Here is a 20,523-nt window from a genome sequence, read left to right on the forward strand (position 1 = left end):
ATTCCCACCAACAGTGCAAGAGGGTTCCCTTTTCTCCACACCCTCTCCAGCATTTGTTGTTTGTAGATTTTCTGATGATGCCCATTCTAACTGGTGTGAGGTGATACCTCATTGTAGTTTTGATTTGCATTTCTCTAATGATTAATGATGTTGAGCATTCTTTCATGTGTTTGTTGGCACTCTGTATATCTTCTTTGGAGAAATGTCTATTTAGGTCTTCTGCCCATTATTGGATTGGTTGGTTGTTTTTTTGATATTGAGCTGCATGAGCTGCCTGTAAATTTTGGAGATTAATCCTTTGTCACTTGCTTCATTTGCAAATACTTTCTCCCACTCTGAGGGTTGTCTTTTCGTCTTGTTTATGGTTTCCTTTGCTGTGCAAAAGCTTTGAAGTTTCATTAGGTCCCACTTGTTTATTTTTGTTTTTATTTCCATTACTCTAGGAGGTGGATCGAAAAAGATCTTGCTGTGATTTATGTCAAAGAGTGTTCTTCCTATGTTTTCCTCTAAGAGTTTTATAGTGTCCAGTCTTATATTTAGGTCTCTAATCCATTTTGAGTTTATTTTTGTGTATGGTGTTAGGGAGTATTCTAATTTCATTCTTTTACATGTGGCTGTCCAGTTTTCCCAGCACCACTTATTGAAGAGACTGTCTTTTCTCCATTGTATATCTTTGCCTCCTTTGTCATAGATTAGTTGACCATAGGTGCGTGGGTTTCTCTCTGGGCTTTCTATCTTGTTCCATTGATCTATGTTTCTGTTTTTGTGCCAGTACCATACTGTCTTGATTACTGTAGCTTTGTAGTACAGTCTGAAGTCAGGGAGTCTGATTCCTCCAGCTCCGTTTTTTCCCCTCAAGACTGCTTTGGCTATTCGGGGTCTTTTGTGTCTCCATACAAATTTTAAGGTGATTTGTTCTAGTTCTGTAAAAAATGCCATTGGTAATTTGATAGGGATTGCATTGAATCTGTAGATTGCTTTGGGTAGTATAGTCATTTTCACAATATTGATTCTTCCAATCCAAGAACATGGTATATCTCTCCACCTTTTGGTATCATCTTTAATTTCTTTCATCAGTGTCTTATAGTTTTTTGCATACAGGTCTTTTGTCTCCCTAGGTAGGTTTATTCCTAGGTATTTTATTCTTTTTGTTGCAATGGTAAATGGGAGGGTTTCCATAATTTCTCTTTTAGATTTTTCATCATTAGTGTATAGGAATGCAAGAGATTTCTGTGCATTAATTTTGTATCTGCAACTTTACCAAATTCATTGATTAGCTCTAGTAGTTTTCTGGTGGCATTTTTAGGATTCTCTATGTATAGTATCATGTCATCTGCAGACAGTGACAGTTTTACTTCTTCTTTTCCAATTTGGATTCCTTTTATTTCTTTTTCTTCTCTGATTGCCGTGGCTAGGACTTCCAAAACTTTGTTGAATAATAGTGGTGAGAGTGGACATCCTTGTCTCGTTCCTGATCTTAGAGGAAATGCTTCCAGTTTTTCACCATTGAGAATGATGTTTGCTGTGGGTTTGTCGTATATGGCCTTTATTATGTTCAGGTCGGTTCCCTCTATGCCCACTTTCTGGAGAGCTTTTATCATAAGTGGGTGTTGAATTTTGTCAAAAGCTTTTTCTGCATCTATTGAGATGATCATATGGTTTTTATTCTTCAATTTGTTAATAGGGTGTATCACATTGATTGATTTGCATATATTGAAGAATCCTTGCATCCCTGGGATAAATCCCACTTGATCGTGGTGTATGATCCTTTTAATGTGTTGTTGGATTCTGTTTGCTAGTATTTTGTTGAGGATTTTTGCATCTATATTCATCAGTGATATTGGTCTGTAATTTTCTTTTTTTGTATTATCTTTGTCTGGTTTTGGTATCAGGGTGATGGTGGCCTCATAGAATGAGTTTGGGAGTGTTCCTTCCTCTGCAATTTTTTGGAAGAGTTTGAGTAGGATGGGTGTTAGTTCTTCTCTAAATGTTCGATAGAATTCACCTGTGAAGCCATCTGGGCCTGGACTTTTGTTTGTTGGAAGATTTTTAATCACAGTTTCAATTTCATTACTTCTGATTGGTCTGTTCCTATTTTCCATTTCTTCCTGGTTCAGTCTTGGAAGGTTATACCTTTCTAAGAATTTGTGCATTTCTTCCAGGTTGTCCATTTTATTGGCATAGAGTTGCTTGTAGTAGTCTCTTAGGATGCTTTGTATTTCTGCGGTGTCTGTTGTAAGTTCTCCTTTTTCATTTCAAATCTTATTGATTTGAGTCCTCTCCCTCTTTTTCTTGATGAGTCTGGCTAATGGTTTATGACTTTTGTTTATCTTCTCCAAGAACCAGCTTTTAGTTTTATTGATCTTTGCTATTGTTTTCTTTGTTTCTATTTCATTTATTTCTGCTCTGATCTTTATGATTTCTTTCCTTCTGCTAACTTTGGGTTTTGTTTGTTCTTCTTTCTCTAGTTGCTTTAGGTGTAAGGTTAGATTGTTTATTTGAGATTTTTCTTGTTTCTTTAGGTAGGCTTGTATAGCTATAAACTTCCCTCTTAGAACTGCTTTTGCTGCATCCCATAGGTTTTGGATCGTCGTGTTTTCATTGTCATTTGTCTCTAGGTATTTTTTGATTTCCTCTTTGATTTCTTCAGTGATCTCTTGGTTATTTAGTAACGTATTGTTTAGCCTCCATGTGTTTGTGTTTTTTACGTTTTTTTCCCTGTAATTCATTTCTAATCTCATAGCATTGTGGTCAGAAAAGATGCTTGATATGATTTCAGTTTTCTTAAATTTACTGAGGCTTGATTTGTGACCCAAGATGTGATCTATCCTGGAGAATGTTCTGTGTGCACTTGAGAAGAACGTGTAATCTGCTGTTTTTGGATGGAATGTCCTATAAATATCAATTAAATCTGTCTGGTCTATTGTGTCATTTAAAGCTTCTGTTTCCTTATTTATTTTCATTTTGGATGATCTGTCCATTGGTGTAAGTGAGGTGTTAAAGTCCCCCACCATTATTGTGTTACTGTTGATTTCCTCTTTTATAGCTGTTAGCAGTTGCCTTATGTATTGAGGTGCTCCTATGTTGGGTGCATGTATACTTATAATTGTTATATCTTCTTCTTGGATTGATCCCTTGATCATTATGTAGTGTCCTTCCTTGTCTCTTGTAACATTCTTTATTTTAAAGTCTATTTTATCTGATATGAGTATTGCTACTCCAGCTTTCTTTTCATTTCCATTTGCATGAAATATCTTTTTCCATCCCCTTTCAGTCTGTATGTGTCCCTAGGTCTGAAGTGGGTCTCTTGTAGACAGCATAGTTATGGGTCTTATTTTTGTATCCATTCAGCAAGCCTGTGTGTTTTGGTTGGAGCATTTAATCCATTCACGTTTAAGGTAATTATCGATATGTATGTTCCTATGACCATTTTCTTAATTGTTTTGGGTTTGTTTTTGTAGGTCCTTTTCTTCTCTTGTGTTTCCCACTTAGAGCAGTTCCTTTAGCATTTGTTGTAAAGCTGGTTTGGTTGTGCTGAATTCTCTTAGCTTTTCCTTGTCTGTAAAGCTTTTGATTTCTCCATCAAATCTAAATGAGATCCTTGCTGGGTAGAATATCTTGGTTGTAGGTTCTTCCCTTCCCTCACTCTAAGTATATCATGCCACTCCCTTCTGGCTTGTAGAGTTTCTGCTGAGAAATCAGCTGTTAACCTTATGGGAGTTCCCTTGTATGTTATTTGTCGTTTTTCCCTTGCTGCTTTCAATATTTTTTCTTTGTCTTTAATTTTTGCCAATTTGATTACTGTGTGTCTCGGTATGTTTCTCCTTGGGTTTATCCTGTATGGGACTCTCTGCGCTTCCTGGACTTGGGTGGCTATTTCCTTTCCCATGTTAGGGAAGTTTTCGACTATAATCTCTTCAAATATTTTCTCTGGTCCTTTCTCTCTCTCTTCTCCTTCTGGGACCCCTATAATGCGAATGTTGTTGCGTTTAATGTTGTCCCAGAGGTCTCTTAGGCTGTCTTCATTTCTTTTCATTCTTTTTTCTTTAGTCTGTTCCGCAGCAGTGAATTCCACCATTCTGCCTTCCAGGTCACTTATCCGTTCTTCTGCCTCAGTTATTCTGCTATTGATTCCTTCTAGTGTAGTTTTCATTTCAGTTATTGTATTGGTTATCTCTGTTTGTTTGTTCTTGAATTCTTCTAGGTCTTTGTTAATCATTTCTTGCATCTTCTCGATCTTTGCTTCCATTCTTATTCCGAGGTCCTGGATCATCTTCACTATCATTATTCTGAATTCTTTTTCTGGAAGGTTGCCTATCTCCACTTCATTTAGTTGTTTTTCTGGGGTTTTTTCCTGTTCCTTCATCTGGTATATAGCCCTCTGCCTTTTCATCTTGTCTATCTTTCTGTGAATGTGGTTTTTGTTCCACAGGCTGCAGGATTGTAGTTTTTCTTCCTTCTGCTGTCTGCCCTCTGGTGGTTGAGGCTATCTATTAAGTCCAATTCTTGACTTGTTTTTTATATTGGACAATACTCCACTGTTCTCCTATATTTTAAGTATTAAATTTTGAGTGATTATGAGGCCAGGCCAGATTTGTTCGTTTCTCTTAAAGTGCAGTCAGGAGACTGGAATAGAGGCTTTCAGCAAGAGAATACAACTCCCTGAAACTGGACCAAAGAGCCTTACCTTTTATCATGGTGTGGCATCCATATCTGACAAACTTCCTTTTCTTGGATCTCAAAATGGGTAACTTGCCTGTCTCTTATTGCTAACTTGCCGCACACATCTCTTTGAGTGATTTTCCTGGCAGCCCTGGAAACGGCCATCTCTCTGGTTGGATCTTTGTTCTGTGGCAGGCCCAGAACTCTGTCTTTCCAATCCTGCCCCACAGAATCTGGTTGAACCATGCGAAGGTTTTAAACTCCACTATACTGTGACTCTGGCACCAGAGTTGGCAGAGGTCCATGTGAACCATGTGCTGTTCTCCTCACCACTTGAGATTCAGGGTGTCCTCTGGTGACAGCAGGTGTTCAAAGGGAATTAGAAGCCACACAAGTCAAGCTCTAAACAACTCAGGTTTACATTTTAATATACCTATTGCATTTTGCCTGTTAAAGGGAATCATAGTAGCCATTAATAACCATGCTTGGTAGGGGCCAAAATCATAACATTTGAGGAGATTTGAGGAAATATTGAGATAATTGAAAAATTAGTACATGGTATTTTGGAATCAAATACCTCAAAATCTCTTGGACATGGATTATAACATAATACATTCTAACACATTTGTCCCTGATTTTCTTCCTACTAGGAAAAGGGAAGTTATGCAGACAGCACATAAACTGTAGTGTTGAGGAGGACAAAGAAAATCTTTAGCAAGATTTGGTTGAGCACTGGGTCAGAGAATCTGAAGATGCCCAAGATCACTGTCATTAAAGGAAATCTAAGTTATTAGGAGAATGCCATAATCTGAAACACTGTAGACACTGTTCTGAGAGAACTATTGATTCTTTGCTTTCAGGCTATTCATTTGTTTAAGACTAAATGTGTAAGCTACACCACAGAACACCAAATCACCTTGGAGTTGCTGCCTCGGCAGTGGCATGACAGCTAATAGAGACAGGCCTGCATTTTCTCCTGAAGTCTTCTATCTTCCTTTAGTGTCATTGAACAAGGGCTGCTGGAGTGTCGGAAAAAATATTTATTGCTCTTCCATATGTCACTGCCCTCCTGCCAGTGACGTGTACTCATCAGTCAAACAGAAACGATCCACCATGTTTGATTTACTGCAGTTGAAGGAGATCTATTTGTTGGTTCCTATAACATAAACCATTTTGGTAGAGATTAATGCTCTGATTTGCATGCAACTCATGGGAGTTACATCATTAGTTTTCATGATGTGTCAGGACTAAATGTAAGAAATGCAACTCTGTTTTTTCTCCGTGGGGTCCTGCTCTTTTCCTTTCCCCTCCCTCACCTTTTCATTAACTTTCCCCTTGTTGTTCAGTAAAGCATTATTTTTTTTTAACATCTGTATTGGAGTATAATTGCTTTACAGTGTTGTGTTAGTTTCTGCTGTATCACAAAGTGAATCAGCTATATGCATACGTATATCCCCATATCCCCTCCCTCTTGCATCTCCCTCCCACCCTCTAGGTGGTTGCAAAGCATGGAGCTGATCTCCCTGTGCTATGCAGCTGCTTTCCACTAGCTATCTATTTTACATTTGGTAGTGTATATATGTCAATGTTATTCTCTCACATTGTCCCAGCTTCCCCTTCCCCCTCCCCGTGTCCTCAAGTCCATTCTCTACATCTGCATTTTTATTCCCGTCCTGCCCCTAGGTTCATCAGAACCATTAGTAAAGCATTATTTACTTTGTGCTTTCTCGGGACCTCGTAGAAGATTAAGTGATTAAGTTTTAGCAATACGGGAACTATGAATAAAGTCCTTCTTCAGAACATGGAAAATGACTTGAATAGCAACAAACTTCTAATCTTGCCAATGGACTTTGAGCAAACATACGCTGGTGAACCTGCAGAAAAATAAAATTGACTTTTCTCACTGACATCTCTGTTCCATTTATATTCTGTGAGACATTTGGAGTAGGAAGGTTTTCACAGCTTTCAGAGTTGCTCAATTTGAAGAAAGTTTTCTAATATACTACAATTCTACTGTATAGAACTCAAAATCTATATTAAGTGACATTTTTGTGCTCTGAGTAAAAGAAGTTCTATAGGTGCATAATTGAATCTACTTTGACTAACCACACTTGATTGCCACATTGCTCTCTGTGGCGACGGCAAGATTAATAACAGCTCCTTTCATTTAGTGCAGCTTTAGAAGTGGGAAACAAGTTATTGAGGTATTTCTTCCATATCCCCACATCTTCAAGAAAGCTCCTGAAGCATATCAAATTCTGTTTTACTAGTGCTCCTGCAAGGAAAATATTTTTCTAAGTAAAATAAGAAAGGATTTTATTGTAATATACAAAAATGGAATCTTTTACATTTTTCACAGTGTAGCCAATACATTATAAAGATTTCACAAAGTTTAAAGTTAGGCAAGTGAATGATGTGGGTCTTGAACTTGTATCTATAACAGATACTCTAAATACTTAGACATTAGAGGGGATATCCGTGATCTGAGCATCTCGAGTGGTCTAAGAATATTTCGCTGCCTGACTTCACACAGCCATATATTAAACTCACGATTGAGACCGGAACTAAATGCTATCATCATATGTCCAATGAGCCACGTACTGAACAAGCTGTCTGTTAAGGCTCCTTGAGTGTTACTCTTGTTGACATAGGTCTTTACCTGAAATTTTTATTTCTTACATGTGCCACCTATGGAAGCTTGGTTTAAGAACCCTTGCTTGAAGTCTCTAGTAGCCAATTAGGTCCTAGGGTATTCTGTGATTCTAGAATTTTCTGAGTTGTCCTCAGTATATTCTGTTTCACTTCAGGTCATTAGGAATTGGCTTACAACCAGTATATCTGTAGTTGCATTTGGACAATAAGCAGTGAAGGAGTGATTAAGTGCTTGTTACCTTGAGTAGGACATACAAAGAGTTCAAATTCCAGCTCCACCTTTATTATCTGGGTGATTTGGAATAAAGTATTCAATCTTTCTAATCCTCTGTTTCTTCTTAAATTTGGTTGATAAAATGTGTGAAACACTTAGCAAAGTCTTTGGCAGATAGAAATTGTTAATCAACGTTAGCTATTATTATTGTTATAAATAATATTTAGCTCTATAGAAATTTCCCAGTGGCAGACCATAACTGCTGTTCAAGCCACCTCTGAACTATTGAATGCAAATGGGAAGTGAGAGAGTGGAGGGCAAGATGCAGGGAATGTTTACTTGGTGAATCACAGTAGGTACTTTTTCAAATTTGTTGCGAGAAATCCACATAGGCCAGAAAGGAAGCTTAGGGAACATCAACTCAGAAGACTGAGGCATAGACTAGAATATTGGGCTTGTGAAACTTTACTTCTGTGTGCTAGAAATGGAGGTATGTTAATCAAAATGACCTGAGCCAGCCACCATCTTGCTGGGAGACCTACCACTGCTATTGCTAGGAGTTTTGGTAGAGTGTATGTAGCTGTGTGTGTCTCGAGGGTGGGCACTGTATCATTCTGTTTTTTATAATTATCAGTATTACCGGCCTTCTCTGATATTAATTTTACCAACAGTTCATTAAAAATGAAGTAGCTAATGCCACTTTAACAGTGCTCCTTCTAAGTGGGAAACTTACTCTCTTTCAAATTTTTCAATTTATGACAATGTATATGTATAACAACAAAGAAGAAAGATGATATTGATAAAGAAAATTTCCCCACAATTTTCTATTGAAAAAGTGAATAATTTTGTATTAGCCAAGTTATTTATTCTGGGGAGTATGCAATAGGTTTTTAAAGCTTTCTATGTATATTACCTTTTCAATCATGGTAATTATGGAATCATTAAATACATATTTCATTTATGGTGGCAGCACATTTCAGGGTTTCATGTGCGGTCCTATTTACTGTTTGTTTTACTTTCCTATTCTCTCATTATACTTTCTTCACAGCTGTGAAACAAATATTTGTACATTGGTGAGAGTATGTCACCCTCTTACAGACATTCTACCAAGAAACAAACAAAAAATGCCCCTGGAAATATCGTAGAGGAGCATAGCAAGCATTTTAATATAAGCAGCAGGAATTCCTTTGGACTACACAATCCTTTTCATAAGAACTTCCATTGAATAATTTAAATATATATGGAAACTAACCTACAGCCTAAAACTTAGGCGATCAAGATCGCAATCTTAAAGTAAGCTTTACGTCTCATGCCTACTTTCTAAGCTACACATACACAAGGTCACACAGTCATACACATAGCCAGGGCTTATATTCTATTTTACCCTCTTTTCTGTGCTGTTTTTGAGAGATTATCATCTTCTGTTTCGGAGAGATTAAGCTATTAGGGTTAAATAGGCATCTTAGAAATAGACCACCTCACTGATCGTGATTAAAATCTTTAGCCATCCCAATTCTAAAGGCTTTAATTTGACCTCTTTCTCTGTTTCACTAGCTTTCATGAGAAGAGTTTCTCATGATTCCAAGGGTATGTTTAATGCCCTTGTGAACCAGTTCATCCAACTCTCTCATAGCTTCTGACTACATTCAGGGATTCCTTTTAAACAGTGTGCTGTGGTCACTAGGGGGATTATGTACAAGAGAGTAGAGATGGACTGGGTTCCATTACCCATGTAAATGTTCCTTACCGTTTGAACAACGACTCAGAGGGAAACCTAGCACCACTATTGCTAGGGGTTTTGGTGGAACATACAGTGGTATGTGGGTATGTATGTCTTGAGATTTGTGTGATGTGTGTCTTACAGATATGTGTGCCTAGAGATGGTGTGCCCATAGTGCCATCTTTGGAGTACAAAGGATATAGAATTAACTCATTTTACATGGCCTAAACCTAAACCCATATGAAATACAGCTATTTATCCAGTGCTGCATGTATGAAGGAAAGGAAGTTCCTCACTTCATGAGCCACCTCCCTTTTATATTCTCTTCTGAACAAATTGGCTCTCTTAAAATCATTAAGAAGTTCTTGTTGAAAAAAATAAAAATGAAGTAAAATGAATTTTCCACCTATGACTTATGATTTAGGCTTATAAGATTTAAAATATTGTAACAAACTTCCAGTTATAAAATAAATGAGTTAAAGGGATGTGTTGTACAGCATGGTGCTTATAGTTAATAATACTGTATTGCATATTTGAAAGTTGCTGAGAGAATAGACCTTAAAAGTTCTCATCACAAAAATAAAAATTTTTAACTATATGGTGACAGATGTTAACTAGGGTTATTGTGGTGATCATTTTGCAATATATACAAATATCGAATCATTATGTTGTATACCTGAAACTAATATAATACTGTATGTCAATTATACCTCAATAAAAAGGCAGTATAAGCACATAGAAATATTGTAAATGTTTTCCAGTTAATCTTTCTTGATTCTTGGTAGAATTGCTTTCAAATCAATTCAGGTACATGGATATCCCTGATTTAAATACTATCTTCATGAAAGGATTTGTTCTCTTTCCCAGGGTCTCATCATGATTCTCTGAGGAATTGAATTTTACACATTTCCCTCAAGTCTCCTTCTCATTATTCTCTGTTTATTACAGGACTCCAACATGTGATTTTAGACTTTTTTTGATTTCTCATTTCCCTCATTTCAAACTTGTTTTGACACCTAGTCAAGGTCTTAAAGAATTCTTTCTTTGTTTCCAGAATCCTTCCTTTTCCCTGTCATTGTTAACAGATTCACTGTTTGTCAGGCCTGTTTCTTGGCCACTTATCTCCCTTACTCTAGCCTCACAAAAGTGAGAGTTTAGCCACTTCAGTCAATAGTAAAGATAGTGGTAAAAACTAGACTTGCTGCGTATCTAGCTTGATGTAAATCTATACAAACTTTTCTGTGTACTGCCTTTTGTACTAAGGAAATTTATGGTCTTTTTCAATGCCACCCATTCATTGATCCATCTACCTATCAAAAAGAGAGGATCTTATAATCATTTTATTTCCTCTGTAAATAATATCCAACACACATATACATATACACACATGCACGCACATCATCTAAAAGCTTATATAGTATGAACCTGGGATGAATAACTCTTCCTGGTTGTTCTGTAGAATCTGACATTAAGTGTGCTTTAAATGGATATTTATTGATAATACTCTTAAAAACCCAAAAGTGAAAAAGATTTTTGTCATGAAAGATGGTGCATTATCTTCCTAAATTGAAAGCATTGACTTCTCAGTTGGAAGTCAATGACACTTGGATGGTTTTTAACGGATTGTAGGATTAAATCTTACAAGTAGATTTATTTCTCTGTGGATAAAACAAATAAGAATGTGCTATTCAGTCTCTAACTTTTCAATGTTATGGGCCTGCTAGGCAATTATTAATGGATTAGGAAAAAGGCAAGCTAAATAAAATAAACTCTTCAATTGTTACCAGCATTTTTCTGTAAAGATACCCAGTACATTCAGAGATGTCCAGTGATGGGAAAATAAGCTGGAGGGCTAAAGGGGACAGGATGATACAAGTGAAGTAAATCTTTTTCAAATGCAAAGGAAAGTTAAAGGGCTAAAAGATAAAAAGGAGGGGCTTCCCTGGTGGCGCAGTGGTTGAGAATCTGCCTGCCAATGCAGGGGACACGGGTTCGAGCCCTGGTCTGGGAAGATCCCACATGCCGCGGAGCAACTAGGCCCGTGAGCCACAACTACTGAGCCTGCGCGTCTGGAGCCTGTGCTCTGCAACAAGAGAGGCCGCGATAGTGAGAGGCCCGCGCACCGCGATGAAGAGTGGCCCCCGCTTGCCGCAACTAGAGAAAGCCCCCACACAGAAATGAAGACACAACACAGCCAAATAAATAAATAAATAAATAAATAATAATTAAAAAAAAAAGATAAAAAGGAATCAAAACTGGGAAGGAAGGGACCAATAGGATCAGATAAAATTTCTAATTATGTTATTTAAGGTGAATTGATATATTTCACATGAGAGGTAAAAGTGCTCAATATACACACAGGGTTGGGAATAGAGCCTGTTTCCACCAGACAGACTGGAAAACCTTATGACTCATGGGGAATTAGGTAGAATACACAGAAGAGTCTTATTTTAATAGGAAGGAATACTAAGCCCTAGACTGAGCACTGCCCTGGTCCTGCCAAACAAGTCTTTAAAGGAAAATCTGAAAAAAATCAAACTATTCCAAGAACTTAATGGCATCCTAGAACAAAGATGAAGAATGTTTTAGGCATACAAGAATATCCAGCACCCAACAAGGTAAAAATTGAAATGTCTATAATACAGTCAAAATTTACCAGGTATGCAAAGTGGTAGGAAAATAAGACCCATGATGAGGAGATAAATCAGAACTGACCCTGAACTGACACAGATATCTACCCTATTAGTATCCACATATGTGTGATTGGTAGATGTCCTTTTAGATGATGTTCTATATATCTTTGCCAACATATAGATGTGCCAGCAGTAACTGAGTATACTGGGTCTTAGTTATCTGTGTGTTGATCATCAAAGTCCCCTCTTTAGTTATTCTATAGGAAAGTAAAAGTCATTGCAACATTGGAATGTCTGCTAATGAATAAAGAGTTATGCATATATGGCCTTCACTATGTTGAAGTATATTCTTTCTATACTCAATTTGTTGAGAGATTTTTATCTTGAGTACGTGTTGAATTTTGTCAAATGTCTTTTCTGCAGCTATTAGATGATCATATGATTTTTATCTTTCATTCTATTAGTGTGGTATATCACATTTACTGATTTGCATATATTGAACCATCCTTGCATCCCAGGGATGAATCCCACTTGATCATGGTGTCCAGTCTTTTAAATGTACTGTTGAATTAGATTTGCTAGTATTTTGTTGAGAATCTTTGCATCTATAAACATCAGGGATACTGTCTTGTAGTTGTTTTTTTGTTTTGTTTTGTTTTCCTGTAGTGTCCTTATCTGGCTTTGCTATCAGGGTAATGCTGGCCTTGTAAAATGAGTTTGGGAGTGTTGCCTCCTCTTCCATTTGTTAGAAGAGTTGGAGAGGGATTGGCAGTGCTAATCATTTAGCAATATATACATCTATCAAATCATTGCTTTGTATATCTTCAACTCATACAGTGTTATATGCCAATTATATCTCAATAAAACTAGTAAAAAGAGAGTTATGCCATTAGTCTCCTACCCTGCAAATCCTTCTCTGCTTAACACTAGTGTCTCTTATGTTGGTCTTTCCCTCATTGTCATAAGCTGCAAAGATAAACTGAAATCACAACTCAAAACAACTGCAAAAGCTCTTCAGAAATGAATGACTTGAATAATTAAGGATTAATAGAGTATATTGAAAATAAGGATGAAGCTCTCAAATATTTAAATGCATTCTGAGGAGTTAAGGGGCGATTTTGAACCTTTCATATATACTATGATTTTAGTTTAATTTTGCCAACTTCTGTTATTTTTTTCCGTGTAGTGGTATACTTTCTATATTTTCTCCTTCCTCCCTTTTTGGCTTTTTATTGGATTTATTGAATTTGTTTATTTCTTTTCATCTCCTATTTTCAAATTTTAATTTTCCATTCTATTCTAATTTTCTAATATTCTAATTTTTATTATTCTGTGAATTGCTCTTAAATTTTCAAATATTTAGCTTATAATTTTCCAGTAAATCTGTAATTAAAACTCTACAGCAAACAAAACAAAAAACTCATCATGGTTTCATTATTGTCCACTCTTTCCCCTTATCATTTCAAATTCTAATGCGGCTACTATTTAGAATTTTAGTTCCAGATTTTTATAAGCATGATATTTTACAATAAATACTTAGATTTAATGAGTTCCTGATTTTTTGTTTTGCTTTGTTTACCATTACTTCTTGTACCCCATTCCTTACTTCTAATTTTCTTTTCTTTTTTTGTTGGAACACATCTTTTACTCGCTCTTTCAGAACGTGTTCTTTAATGGTTAAGGTTTTGAGTTCTTGAATGTATGAAAATGTTTTTCTTTCTCCCACTCTTTAATTACATATACAATTCTATGTTCAAAGTTTTTCTCTTTTTATCTCTTCTAATTGTAAGCTCTCTTCACAGATTTTTTATTTCAGATACTTCTGATTAGAAGCTTGATGTCAATTTTTTACCTATTATAAGTAATCTCGCTTTTCCCTGTATCTTTTGTCTGACATTACACTCTACTGTGCCTAGGAATGGGTTTTAAAATCCTGCTTTGCAGTATAGTTTTTGGTTGTTTCAATCCAGAATATAGTGAATATTTTCAGCTTGGAGAAATTTCTAAGCATTATATTTTCTCTCTCAATTCTTTCTTTGTTGCCTTTTTGGAAGTCCCATTAGATGGACATTGAAGTGTCTGGATTCATTCTTCATTCTACTTAGCATTTTTTCCATACTTTTTAGTACATTATTGCTTGCTCTGTATTTTTGGATACTCTCAGTCTCATTTTCCAGAGTTTAAATTCAATATTTAATAATGTAAAATCCTTATTAATTCTGCATATATATACATATATATGTATTCATTGCATATTACTGCATATTCTTGTTTCAACATAATTGCATATGGGTGGAGACACTTGATTAGCTCTCGACAATATATTGGGCTACATTTCTAGGCCTGCGCTCTTAAGTTTTTCTTACCATTCTGCATGTTCTTTCTCTTTGTTTATCAGCCAGCCAAATGCACAGCCATTAGATGGTTGGAAACTGGATTCATGAGTCACCACGTGGAGGAGAACCTCCTGACCAGGACTCTGCATGAGAGAGGAATAAACGTTGATTGGGTAAGTTCCTGAGATTTTGGGGTTATATCCTGAAGCAGCTGGTGTTCTTTAAATAATGCAGATATTATACAATACTATCTAGTATAATGCTGACATTTGATAGTATTAGATAAAATTAAAATTCTAACATAGTCTTATTTGCATCTCATTTCTTCTCATCCCATGGTTTCAGACTTCACTGTCTTGTCAAGAATGGTGCAAAGGCACTTATCTGTGCCTTTCCTATAATTATCATTGTATCATTCGGCACCCAACACAATTCACTACTCATTGTAAGTTTTCAGTAGCTACTTGAAAAATAAAGTAAGTTTATTCTGTATCTTAGAAATAGATGCCTAGGCTTATGTAAAATCAGTATTTCAAAAAATTTTCCTCCATTTGGAATTTGAGTTTTTGCCATATTGTACACTTTACATACTTTTTAAAGGTATTTAAATTTAAAAAAAATTAACTCTCACCTCTTGAATTGTCCATAGTGTGGAATTTCAATGTCCCATAGGATAGTGAGTTAAAGGTGACAAAACATTTAAACATACTTATTGTTGACCCAAACTATACTTACTTTAATTTACATTTAACGTGCTGCAAAATATAAATAGAGCAAAATTCATAACATAAAATATACTAAGTACAGTGGTGGATACCATGAAAATGATGATGAACGATATAATGATAATAGATGATGATAATAATACCTGTATTAGATGGGATAGACTTAAGTATGCTAGGATAACACGGTAACTGCTAAATCTCAGTGACAATACAACAACGTTTTATTTTTTCACTCAAAGTGCACGTCCAAAATAGGGCAAGGAGGAGCCCAGTGCCACACAGTCACTAAGAGACCCAGGCTTGGATAGAGGCACCAACTTATCACAACACCGTCTCAACATGGTCTTCCAGGGTTGCCACAGCAGAGGAGGCTGGGTAGGGCCTTTTCATACTTTCTCCCACTAAGTAACTTATGTCACTTCAGTTTACACTTCATTAGCTGGAGCTATTCCTATGGCCAGACCTACTTCAAGACAGCTGGGAAGTCAGCCTCCCATGAGTCAAAGAAGGAGAGGAGAACCAGTTATGGGTGAGTACTAATAATATGTCCAGAATAGCTAACACTTATTGAGTATACAGCATGTACATTACATTAAACTTTCAAAACTAACGTATATTTTATCTACTTTTAATACTGCCATTTTACAGATGAGAAAACTGAACCCTAAAGATGTTAAATGACTCACCTATAGTTTGAGTTAGTAAGTGGAAGATCCAGAACTTAAAACCATGTTTATATCAATGCAAGGACCATGTTCTTATTCCACCTCCCAACAATAAATAGTTTTTATGTTGATATTTTCCCAACTGATGGATTGCCAGATTATCAGGAACATTTAAGGGAGATCGAAGTGACCAAACTAACTCCCATTTATACCTCTTTCCAGCCCCCATGGTTGGGTTAGGGACCAGAGCCCTAAGGTTTAAGCTACCCTTCTGCTGCCTATGAGACTAATCTTTATGTTAGCACAGAGTGGGTCAAGAGAATACACACCACCAACAGGGTCAGTCCTGTGCAAACTCTGCCGTTCTAAGAAGTACTCTTTTGTTTTGTTCATGTGTCCAAACGTCCTGCTTATATTGTAAGTCTTAACAGTGTGGGCTTTCCTGGCTGTCCAACCTGGGCTTAATTCCAGGTTCCAACACTTATTAGCTATATGACTTTGGAAAAATTATGTTACCTTCCCAGATTCTGTATTTTTCAGTTGTAAAATGAAAGCAATAATGATAATAATTATTATTGTTAAAACTGACATTTTTTGGGTACTTACTATATTGCCACCACTGTGCTCAGTGCCTTAGCATGAATTATCTTATTTAATCCCCTCATCATTCCCCTGAAGTAGGTACTATTATTCTGCATATATTATACATGAGAAATTATATAATTTGCCCACAATTAAATAGCTAGTAACCAGAGTCAAACCTAGAACTCACTAACTCTAGAACCACAGTCATTACTTCTAAAAAGTATTTATTTTTATTAACATTAAAATTATGTATATGTTCACTTATTTCCTCCCATGTCCCCCAGTAACTTGATTTTTTTGGCTCAAATTTTTTTTTGTTTAAATTTTTACTAGTTCAACTACACTCAAGTCGCAAACATAAGACCCAAGATGGTGTCCCATCTTGCTTGGTTCCCATGAACACAGTCCATTTGCTGTGTCCCTCTATCACTTATAAGGACTTTCTGGCTCTTTCTCCACTGGACTGAATGTCCAGGTATCTCCTACCTTGAACATCTCCATTCCCAATCCTTTTTTTTTTTTTTAATTGAAGTATAGTTGAACTACAGTGTTGTGTTACTGCTATAAAGCAAAGTGACTCAGTTATACACATATATACATTTACATACATTCTTTTTCATATTCTTTTCCATTATGATTTATCACAAGATATTGAACATAGTTCCCTGTGCTATACAGTAGGACCTTGTTGTTTATCCATTCTGTATATACCAGTTTGCATCTGCTAATCCCAAACTCCCAATCCAACCCTCCCCCACCCACCTCCCCCTTGGCAACCACAAGTCTGTTCTCTATGTCCCTGATTCTATTTCTGTTTCATAGATAGGTTCATTTGTGTCATATTTTAGATTCCACCTATAAGTGATATCATATGCTATTTGTCTTTCTCTTTCTGACTTATTTCACTTAGTATGATAATCTCTAGTTGCATCCATGTTGCTGCAAATGGCATTATTTCATTCTTTTTTATGGCTGAGTAGTATTCCATTGTATATATGTACCACATCTTCTATATCCATTCATCTATCAATGGACATTTAGGTTGTTTCCATGTCTTGGCTATTGTGAATAGTGCTGCTATGAACATTGGGGTGCATGTATCTTTTTGAATTATAGTTTTGTCTGGATATATGCCCAGGAGTGGGAATGCTGGATCATATTGTAATTCTATTTTTAGTTTTCTGAGGAACCTCCATACTGTTTTCCACAGTGGCCGCAGAAACTTACATTCCCACCAACAGTGTAGGAGGGTTCCCTTTTCTCCACATCCTCCCCAGCATTTGTTATTTGTAGACTTTTTAATGATGGCCATTCTGACTGGTGTGAGGTGGTACCTCATTGTAGTTTTGATCTGCATTTCTCTAATAATTAGTGATGTTGAGCATCTTTTTATGTGCCTAGTGGCCATATGTATTTCTTCTTTGGAGAAATGTCTATTTAGGTCTTCTGCCCATTTTTTGATTGGGTTGTTTGTTTTTTTGTTGTTGAGTTGTATGAGCTCTCTGTACATTTTGGAAATCAAGCCCTTGTTGGTCTCACTGTTGGCAAATATTTTATCCCAGTCTGTAGGTTGCCTTTTCATTTTGTTTATGGTTGCCTTTGCTGTGCAAAAGCTGGTAAGTTTAATTAGGTCCCATTTGTTTATTTTCACTTTTATTTCCATTGCCTTGGGAGACTGACCTAAGAAAACATTAGTATGATTTATGTCAGAGAATGTTTTACCTATGTTCTCTTCTAGGAGTTTTATGGTGTCATGTCTTATGTTTAAGTCTTTAAGCCAGTTTGAGTTTATTTTTGTGTATGCTGAGAGGGTGTGTTCTAACTTCATTGATTAACATGCGACTGTCCAACTTTCTCAACACCACTTGCAGAAGAGACTGTCTTTTTCCCATTGTATATTCTTGCCTCCTTTGTCAAAGATTAATTGACCATAGGTGTGTGGGTTTATTTCTGGGCTCTCTATTCTGTTCCATTGATCCGTATGTCTGTTTTTGTGCCAATACCACACTGTTTTGATTACTGTAGCTTTGTAGTATTGTCTGAAGTCTGGGATGGTTATGCTTCCTGCTTTGTTCTTCTTCAGGATTGCTTTGGCAATTCTGGGTCTTTTATGGTTCCTTATGAATTTTAGGATTATTTGTTCTAGTTCTGTGAAAAAGGTCATGGGTAATTTGACAGGGTCCATTCCCAATCTTTACTTGGCTGATTATTATGCACTCCATTGTCTTTCAGTGGTCTTTTCTGTTTTAAGCATATCCATCCAAATAAACATTTACTAAATTCCAACTAAGAAAGATACTCATGGATCAGACATATATCCTGCTCTCAGTGAGCTTACACACTAGTGCAGGAGATAGGATGCATGTAGAAATAACTATAGTGCAAGTAGGAAGTAAATTATGCCTTAAGAGAGACATAAACATTTGTGTGAGTGTTCAGAGAAAGAATTGAGTCAGCTGACATCTTTGAGTGCCTAAGATATACCAGATACTGTCACATGTCTTATTTCAATTCCTCATAACCCTGTGAAGAAAGCATTGTCACACCTATTTTTCCAGCTAAGGAAATTGAGGCACACAATTATGAGGTAATTTGCCCTAGAACATTGCACAGCTTGGCCACAGTGCTCAGCTCATCTGAATAGACCCCTTTTGTTCAGTGGACATGTCTAATCTCCGTACCCTAGTCTTCTTCCATTCTGCCATTTGGTTAAGGCTATTCTAGACTTCCCAAGGAATTCAGTCTCTCCACCTTTACACCTCTTTTCTTACCTTCCTCTGTTGATTTCTGATTGGAAAAGGAGAGGGGAAAAGCAGTGGGGAGGAGGGGATAAGCAAGTAATTTAAAGATATGCATCCCTAAACTTTATGAAATCCTATTAATATTGTGATCCCATTAATACTGAGTATTCCCCAGGGCCAGCCCAATGTAAAACTGGTAAGTAGGGGAAGTTTACCTGGAGTGGCTCTGATACCTGATTTTGCACCTTCTCCCCACTGAAAGTGTATTACAGTGTTTGATTTATCACTGCCTGTTTTCCAGGGCTCCCATGCTAGCCTGGCATGAGGAAAACTTCTTCTTAAATGGGTTTGGCCTCCTGCCCACGCAGACCATGAGTATATGATTACCTCCCACCAGCCTTCACACAGGCTTATTTGGCATTGACTCTGGGGGGCTGAATAGGAAAGGTAGGTGCCTTAAGGTTCAGAAACATCCTTTCTGAGCTTTAAGTACTGATGATCTGCTCTTTACATTATTTGCTTCCCTTGCTCTAATTTCTAGCTTTCTTGTACCTGCTTTCCCTGAATCTTAGACACATTTTGTTCTTCCCTTTTAACTACTACACATCTCCAAGTTCTGATCTTTTCCTTGGACTTTGGATGCCTAAACTGTTCCATCTTCCTTTGGAATATGCCTGTAGGGACCATTGGTCTTAAGATGTTCAGTTGGTGTCAATGGTGTCAACTTAGTTTTTTGACAAACCAGTCTTTAGGGAAGTTGGAGCTTACTATAAGTAATTATTCTAGGTTGTGGGTGTTGAAGATAGTTCTTATTGTTCTTGAGAGTCCTGTGTGGGAGCAGTGAATAAATTAGAAGTATTTTGAATATACAGGCATATGTACGAATCTGGGAAACAATAGGGCGTGGTAGTTAAGTAGGTGAACTTCGTTGTCCCTCTGCCTGGGATCAGATCTTGGCCCCAACATTTGATAGTGCATGGTCTTAGGAAAGTTACTTAACCTCGCTATACCTTATTTTATTTATTAAACAAGAATATCAACCATAATAATAATATAATTTATCTTATAGCTTTTCTTCCTTTTTTGGGGGTGAGAGGTAAATGAGATTATACATACAAACCACTTGGGTTAGATAATGGTATATGTAAGCACTCAATAAATTTTGGGTATAAAGGAAAATATACTTTTCTTAAAAATATTGTTCAATTAGGTTTCATTGGGAATTATTTTTAAAACTCTGAGATGTCAATTTTACTTTAAAGTAAGAGTTACCTGTATAGGTAACTTCAGGAGAAAAAGACAGGGGATCTTATCTTAGACACTGAGACACTTCTAAGCGTACTCTGGAGGAATTAACCATTTGCACAATACAGTTGACCCTTGAACAATGTATAATCCATGTATAATTTATAGTCAGCCTTCCACATTGGGGTTCCTCAGCATCCACAATTCGACCAACTATGGACCGTGTAGTACTGTAGTATTTACTATTGAAAAATATCCACGTATAAGTGGACTCCAGGCAGTTCAAACCCACATTGTTCAAGGGTCAGCTGTACAATAATTTATCTGAAAGCACAAAGGTGCTTC

The 20,523-nt window shown here is 36.6% G+C and overlaps 1 long non-coding RNA gene across 6 annotated transcripts in view; it reads left to right on the top strand.

Annotated features, from left to right (window-relative positions):
- The window catches only part of LOC130706545 (uncharacterized), a 217,974-nt gene that overhangs the window by 116,764 nt on the left and 80,687 nt on the right, over positions 1–20,523 (top strand). For all 6 annotated transcript variants that reach the window (XR_009006763.1, XR_009006765.1, XR_009006767.1 and 3 more), the window contains 2 exons: positions 14,280–14,390; positions 15,367–15,471. This is a non-coding gene — a long non-coding RNA (uncharacterized LOC130706545). The remainder of the gene's footprint in view (positions 1–14,279; positions 14,391–15,366; positions 15,472–20,523) is intronic.

This window comes from Balaenoptera acutorostrata, chromosome X (assembly GCF_949987535.1).
Source record: "Balaenoptera acutorostrata chromosome X, mBalAcu1.1, whole genome shotgun sequence".
NCBI classification, from domain to species: domain Eukaryota; kingdom Metazoa; phylum Chordata; class Mammalia; order Artiodactyla; family Balaenopteridae; genus Balaenoptera; species Balaenoptera acutorostrata.